Source organism: Python bivittatus, unplaced genomic scaffold (assembly GCF_059951505.1).
Source record: "Python bivittatus isolate LINGU-HERP-01145 unplaced genomic scaffold, Pbiv_v1 ctg000140_np1212, whole genome shotgun sequence".
Taxonomy (NCBI): Eukaryota; Metazoa; Chordata; class Lepidosauria; order Squamata; family Pythonidae; genus Python; species Python bivittatus.
The window spans coordinates 2,270,597-2,278,407 of NW_028277043.1; the positions used below are offsets into that span (position 1 = coordinate 2,270,597).

Below are 7,811 nucleotides of genomic sequence, written 5' to 3' on the forward strand. Positions count from 1 at the left end.
GATTAACTGATAGAGGAGGAGCAAATGGTCTGTGATGGAAGAATGTCCCATTTTATCTCTAGGACAGATGATCTGAGTGTTTCAGGTGTGGCTTCAGCTGCAAACTTCATTGAACTGCTTCTAGGTATGGATAGCTCACATCTGGAAATATATGAACTATCCTAGAATGCTCAGATTGGCCCATTTTAGTGGAAATATAGGAGGTTTTGGATCTAAATCACATCAATACTTCTCTATTAATTCAGTCTTCTGAAAGGGGATGACATGAACAACCAGGTTTTAATGAGGTCTCTGAGAGTAAAATCAAAATATATTGCTCTCACTAATATTAAGTTAATGCTTTGGGTACTTTTCATCTGTAGGTCAACTGTGTTCAGAATTCCAAGATCCATCCTTTGCAAACCAAGATGTCCACAGAACTACTGTCTGGAGACCATTTCCAAACCAAGACAGAGAAAGTCCAAGTAGTGAGTCGGCTCTTGAAACAAATCCCACCTGGAGAATTTAATGAAGCCTTCAGTGACCTACGCATGCTAGTAGAGGATGATAATATGATGTGTGAAGAAGCAGCCAGCCTCTGTGCTGTGCACAACAAGGACCACTTCACACCAGTCCGAACCAAGAAATGTGAGGTCCTCTTGACTCGCCACAATGAGCTGGAGGAGAACCACTTCCTGGATCCACAGAACCAGGTCTCCTTCAAGTATGACCACTTGAGGAGAATACCAAGTGACATCCAGGCTCAACCTGAAGAAGACAAAAAAGGGGAACTATGGAGGAGAGCTCTCCATGAGGCCCTGAAAGTTTATGTTGACAACCACTACCCTGATGGGCTTTGTAGTGTCTTTGTCAAGGACACAGCTGTGCGGAAGATCTTTGTGGCTTGCATTGAAAACCACCAATACAAACCCTCTGCCTTCTGGAATGGCCTATGGAAATCAGAATGGACATTTGCTCTAGCTCCTGCGTCTACTTCCACTCAGGTGACTGGGGTCATCATGGTCCAGGCACACTACTTTGAAGATGGCAACATACACCTGACGGTGGTCAAGAATATTGAGGAGACGTTGCTAGTCACCAGTGAAGCCCAGACAGCAAAAGACTTTGCAAAGCTGGTGGAGAAAATGGAAAACGAGTTCCAGAGTAAAATAATGGAAGAGTATGTCCACATGAACAGCACCTACATAAAGTATTTTCGAAGACAGTTGCCCATCACTCACACCAGCCTCGATTGGGAAAAAGTTGTGACTGTGAAGACTGTAGAGGCTCGTGCAATCTAGTGAAAGTCCTGCTTCTGCATGGTCAGAGGACTGGGAGAAGAAAAGGTGGCAGCAGCAAAGTGGGGGAAACATCAATTGATGGAGGTCTCTTCTAAAAGAAAGGAGTCAATAAAGTAAGCAGTGTAAATGAAATGCAAGATGCATGTCTACTTTTTGATAGGAACATGTGGGAGAAGAAATGAAGAGCTAGTGTATCCTGTAGAGGTGCAAGAGGGCAGGGGAAAAAAGCAGAGTGCAGCTTGTGGGAGTCATGATTTCTTCATTCCTCCTAAAGCTACATTTAAATGCTTGGAAAAGGAACAAGGCCATCCATAAATAGGTGATTCTACATACAATGAATGCACAGATGTATCTGTCATGTGTGTATACACGTGAGGCTACATTCACCCGCACAAACACAAATCTATACCTACATGCTTATATCGTGACACATGGATACACACATTTGCATATATTTAATATCCATGCAGGTATGGGGGCCGCAGGTTACTCTTGATCTGTAGTATTAACTGTAGAAAAGTAGCAGCAAAATGAATGGGAAATCACAGTTGCCTTCACATCTGTATATATGTTTTCATGGGTGCTTTCAGGAATTGCATCCCTTATTCAGAGATAGCAGGGTGGGGAAGGGAGGGAGGGAGGGAGGGAGGGAGGGAGGGAGGAAGGAAGGAAGGAAGGAAGGAAGGAAGGAAGGAAGGAAGGAAGGAAAAGAGGGAGGGAGGGAGGGAGGGAGGGAGGGAGAGAAGAAGGAAGGAAGGGAGGGAGGGAGGAAGGAAGGAAAAGAGGGAGGGAGGGAGGGAGGGAGGGAGGACTTTTTCTCCTCCCATTTCAACCATTCCATATATAATAGGAACTCCACAATTCCCAGCAACATGTCCCAATAGCACCGGGTTGGGGAAAAGGTGCCTTTTGCAAACATTGAAAAGCAGTCCCAGCATTTCCCTCTCACAGGTGAAAGTATTTACATAGCACCAGCAACAAAGAAATGGTTGAGGTGTCTGGCAATGTGGACAGCATCCGGGGAGAAGCAGGGGGCCTCTTTGAGCCCTTGGCAGCAGGAGATAATGAGAGACAAGGATGTCAGAAGTTGGCAGGAAGTCAGAGGGAGACAGCCCCTGAATACATAAAAAAAGTCTGCTGTTATCCAGGGTGTTATTCCAGATGTTTGTAATGAAACATACACTGAAGTGGATTCCCATCTGAGCAGCATCAGTACCCTTTTTTCTCCTTGTCTTTACAAGATGGACCTTAAAAGATTAAGCATGGAGATATTTGCCAAACTGCCCTCTTCCAGAGAAGATCAGTCCCAAAGACATCTGGTGAGCTGACTTCCATCCTGCATCCAAGCAGCACAGCATTCTGGCACTCATGTGTTGGAAAAACTGAAATGACTGAGTTTTTAACATCCAGATAAGCTAATTTTAACACAAGCAGCAAAGGTTACTTTCACATCATCCATCCAAAATAAAAAAAAAAGAGAGAGATCAGTTCCTAGATCTTTACTCTCTTTGCAACATCTGGTACAGTTAGCCTTTTTGTGTTCAGGAACTTGCTTTTTTAAAAAGCATTTTCTCCACCTTCAAAGGTGTAAGAGATACAGTAAAATGTCACTGGAGTTGCTGGGATCAGATTGTTTTTTATTTTGGGGCACTTGGGAAAATAAACACTCCTGGAAATTGTAGAGGGCATCCCATTTGGCCTGGGAACCTTACATATTTAGGAGAAATGGTTACCTGATGGAAGAAAAGTCCTTCAGATATGTTCAGAGCTGGGGACAAACTATAGCTGAGTGATGCTCTGGATCAATTCAGGTCCTGACAGGTCCAGGTACGGCTGGGAAGGTTCAGGTCTAAAGTCCTGGAGACTGCTGCCAATTACTAAATTATTCTACTGGAAAAGAAGCTCTTGGAAGAGCAATGTACCTTGCTCCAGTACAATTCCAATACATTTTTTTTAAACATGAAAGCAATTGTAATACAATGGGCAATCAAGGCTTTCTTCAAGCCCAGATTGTCCCTCCATTGCGACCTCCACCTGCGGTTTTCCCTTGTGAGATTCAGCTGAATTTTCTTCCACAGGGCAAAAAGACATCAGATCTCTCTCTCACTCACAAATGAGTCAAAGGGGACACTACTAGCCAGAACCAAGGAAAGAATATCTGGGTGCTCTAATGCGTATGGGAGGCCCAACATTGCCTTGCCCTGCGGTAGAGGTGGACAACTTCTGGGAACCAGCTTTCGTATGTAGAGCCCATCACTTAGATGGCCTCCCTTCCTTCACGTATTGTCTTTTAAAAGCTGTCTCTCCTGCATAAAAGTTTTCCCAGCTTTGCACTTTGCTGACTTTTCCATTTACAGTTATAGCAGTCAACACGGAGCAAAGATAAATGAGGTCAGTTGAAGCTCGGCTCTTGTCAGTAATGGAGTGATCAGAGAAACTAGAACAAATCTACTGAGTTGTTATAGTAGGCTTTCATTTCACATTTCCTTAGCTTGGAAAAAGAATTTCTTCCTGTTTTAGGTAACAGTGGGAGGCACGAACAGTCGAAACCTTTGCGGTCCAGCTCCCAGCCAAGGCCTAAGCTACTTTAGCATAAGTCACTAAGATGCCAGAAGTAATAGCAGGTTCTCAGACATAAAAGCTTCCTGCGATGGAATAGCTTTTGGCCTGTATCCACAACACAATTCAAGATGGTGACACTCTTACAGAAATCTTGCAAAGGCTACCAACTTTTTGTCAGCTCAACACTGGAGTTGAGCCAAGATTTATGAACTTCTTTGGTAAATAATTGTCCAATTTCCAAGAATTTCCTCTGAGTTGGTAATGCTGTTCTATTTATTTATTTACTCTGCTTATATCCTGCTTTTCTATCTGTGTGGGCACATTTATATTTATTTATTTATGTTTCAGATTTAGTCATTGCCCATCTCACTCCAAGAGCAACTCCAGGTGGTTTACAATAAAACAAGAATAAATACTGATTAAAATACAATAAAACAATATGTGATTTGATGGGCTGTACAGACAGCATATTATGGCAGTGTACTGAAGTTGCAACAAACTTGGACGTGGCTCACAGATGATTCATTGCTCTCCACAATCTAATGATTGATTGAGATTGGTTGATTAAATCATCTCACCCATGTAGTTTTCAAATCTGAAATGGGATCTAGGGATTGGGTAGCCCTGGGAATAGAATGGATGGATGGATGGATGGATGGATGGATGGATGGATGGATGGATGGATGGATGAAGGTTCTTAGTTGTTCATGAAAAACAATAAGGTAAAGATTTGGGGGCTGTGGCTTTGTGCCAGCAATGATAGTTATTGTCCCTGTTCCAAACATGTGCAGAAATATTTCATACAGATGTTGCATGCATCATTTAAGTAGTTTTGTTAACTCCTAGTGGAAGCACAGCTGAGCTCCTAAGACAGGAGTTTTCAGACCTCCTCTTCCAGAATATCACTCATCTCCCCAGCTGGGCCTGTCTTTCTGCCTTGGTGTAGCCACTTGGCAATTATTGCTGCCACTATCTATCTTAAAAAAACTCAAAAATGAATATAGTATCCTTGGAGTATTTTGTATTTTCCAGAATGTCAAGATTAAAGGTGCTTTTTTAAAAAAAAAAAAAAAAAGGAAGATGCACACAGATGTGCACATTCTCAGCACTACAGATGAGTTGGTCGGTTGTTGGAAAAGGGAATAGAAGGAGGCTTAGATTGCAGGGAGAGAACATAAAAGCTGGAGCACATCCAGCTGTCATCTGCATACTAGTGAGAATGAAGCTGAAGCAGACTCTTTGCAATAAATCACCGAGCTGAACTGAATTGCACAGATGATAAGATGTAGTTGTGTAAGCAGCAAAATAAATAGGAGAAACGACAACATAATTGCAGGCTTCCCACAGCACATTTAATCAGGTTAGCTAACAACCTTGCAGTTGCATTTGCACAATGAACTCAGCCAAGTTAGTTAACAGCCGAACAGCTGTGCTCTCCCAAGAGATTGAGTCTGATTAATGTTAACCAGGGTTAGTTCTTTGATGGGTTTAGAAATTTGTGCAAACCCTGCCTATTTGGATATTTCTGGTTCAATGTCTTGTGCAAATCCAGGAAAGTAGTGAATGAATTAAGTGCAAGCCTAGCTTATTAGGAAGAAGCTCCAAGTATACAGTAGATGAAGGCTGGTGTGGGTCTTCTGGTGTAAATTTGCTCTGTCTGTGTAGCATAGCTGGTCTACACTCTACCTTGTTAGCAGGGCTGCTGAATGGGTGCTGACCTAACAGTCCACGATGGGGCAAACAAAGATGCAGCAGGAAAAGCATCCATCAATCTCCCTTCTGAATGTGAGTTGGGAAGAAGGCGAGTTTTGACAGATGGTCAGAGGAGCAAGTTTCGCCATCCATCGGAACCTCTAAATATAAGCACTGTCTTGGAACATCATGCATGTCAGATGTATGTAAAAATGCATGTCCCAATTGACAGCCAGGTCCCTATGCAGACATTCTGGTCTATGGTTTTCTCTAACGAGCTTGGTGCTTCTTTAGTCATCCAGGGTGATCTACCTCCATTATTAAAGCATCACTATGATCACTAGAGAAAGCTGTAGACCAGAACCATTCTTACAGATGGTTCTAGAGTGACCTTGATCTATGGCTTTTTCTAGTGATCAGGGCACTGCTGTTTCTCTCCTGTGGGTGGCATCAGTCAGCCAGGACAAACCAAAGCATCTGAGAAAGTTAGAGAAGAAGCCAAATGGAGCTGAGCAGCTGGCGGCCCCTATTATGTCATCATCGTGGTTGCATTAATCATGCAAATAGCAAGGCTTGTGCCAGGAGAAGAGGGAAAACTTCCACCCTGGATCAGAAAAATCCAAAGACAGCTAAGTCTCAGCTATGCGCTTGGGATAAGAAAACAGGTGCATCAACAGAGATGTCCCTAACAGCTGGTTAGGAAGGCATCTTTCAACCAAGGTTAGGAGGCACTTCAGCCATTCACAGCAAATTCAAGCTCTATAGCTTTTTCTAAATCAAGCCATTTTTCTTGTACAAGGAGTGGGATTTCGGGGTTGGGGAGGAGTTTTGGCATGCAATATATCTCTCCCATCCCACTGCTGGAGGAGATAAAGTCCATAAAAATCTATATCACTAAAGATGAAACTTAATATCTCTTATATCTTTTCCCTTTGGGAAGATTCATTATATCAGGAAAAGAGGCAGAAGACTCAAGGGGAATCTAAAATATAATCAAGAGAACAATTGATGGCAAAGAGACATAGCTGTCAATGGTTTTCTTACTTACAGTTATCAGAAAGATTTAAAGTAGATAAAAGAATTCATGGTATGAACAATGTAAGACAGAATTTGAAACAGAATTGTGTACAAATGATGAACATGTCATTGTTAAATGTATAAGCTTCTACTGAAATTTGAAATAGAAGAACAGGACAAAGAATGTATGATAAAATGGGCTAAAATTTTGGTTATAACATACAGATGGAACAATGGGAAAATATGTGGTTGAAAAGACTGAAATTTACATTATGTTATAATCTTAAGGAGAATTTCTATAAAATGATGTACTGTTGGTATATGACATCAGAAAAATCCTCTAGAATGTATAAAGGTACTTCAAATTTATGTTAGAAATGTAAACAAGAAGGGTCATTTTATTATGTTTGGTGGATGTGTAAAGTAGCTATAAAATTTTAGGCTCAAATACATAGTGATTCAGAGGATTTTAAAGATTAACATTCAATTGAAACCAGAACTTTACCTCCTGGGACTGATGTATAGACAGAAAAGAGCCATGGAACACTGTTTTTATATATGATAACTGCAGCAAGATTATTGTATGTAGAAAGATGGAAAGATTTGGCAATACCTACAATGGAGGAATAGTTGGTGAAGATGACAGAACTTGCTGAAATGGCTAAACTGACTTGATTAGAAAAAAGACAATATCTACATTTATCGGTGACTTGAAACCCCTTATGGACTTTTTGCACAAAAAAATGAATTTGTGATTTATGGTTTTGATGATTAGACAGGATAGATTATAGAAAGAAGAGAGTCTTTCTATAAGACTCTGTAACCTTAGAGATTAAGATATAATTTTACTGTTGTGAAGAAGATCAGAAGCCACTTTATATATATATATTTATTTCTTCTTCTTTCTACTTTTTTTTCCTTCTGCTTTCCTTTGCTCTTACTTTTTTCTTTTTTGTACTTTTAACTTTTTCTTATTTCTCCCTTTCTTCTTTCTTGTTCTACTTTAGTTTGTATTAGGTCTTACTCTTGCTAAAACTCTTGGTAAAAATTATTTTAAAATAAGGAAGAGGCAGAAGACCTCAAAACACGTATTTCTAAATGTAGGGTCTCTTGGAAAGTGCATTACTAAAGATAATGTCTGTAGAAATAAACATGCCAACTTTCAAAATGCACATTTTAAATGGGGTGCTGGTGGTGGCAGTGACTGAGAGAATAAAATCCCTGAAAAGCTTTATCATGGAGGGCAGGTGAAACACCTGT

At 40.9% G+C, this 7,811-nt stretch overlaps 1 pseudogene; it reads left to right on the top strand.

Annotated features, from left to right (window-relative positions):
- Positions 1 to 407: 407 nt before the first annotated feature.
- Positions 408 to 1,280, top strand: LOC103050611 (F-actin-capping protein subunit alpha-1 pseudogene; annotated as a pseudogene).
- Positions 1,281 to 7,811: the final 6,531 nt, after the last annotated feature.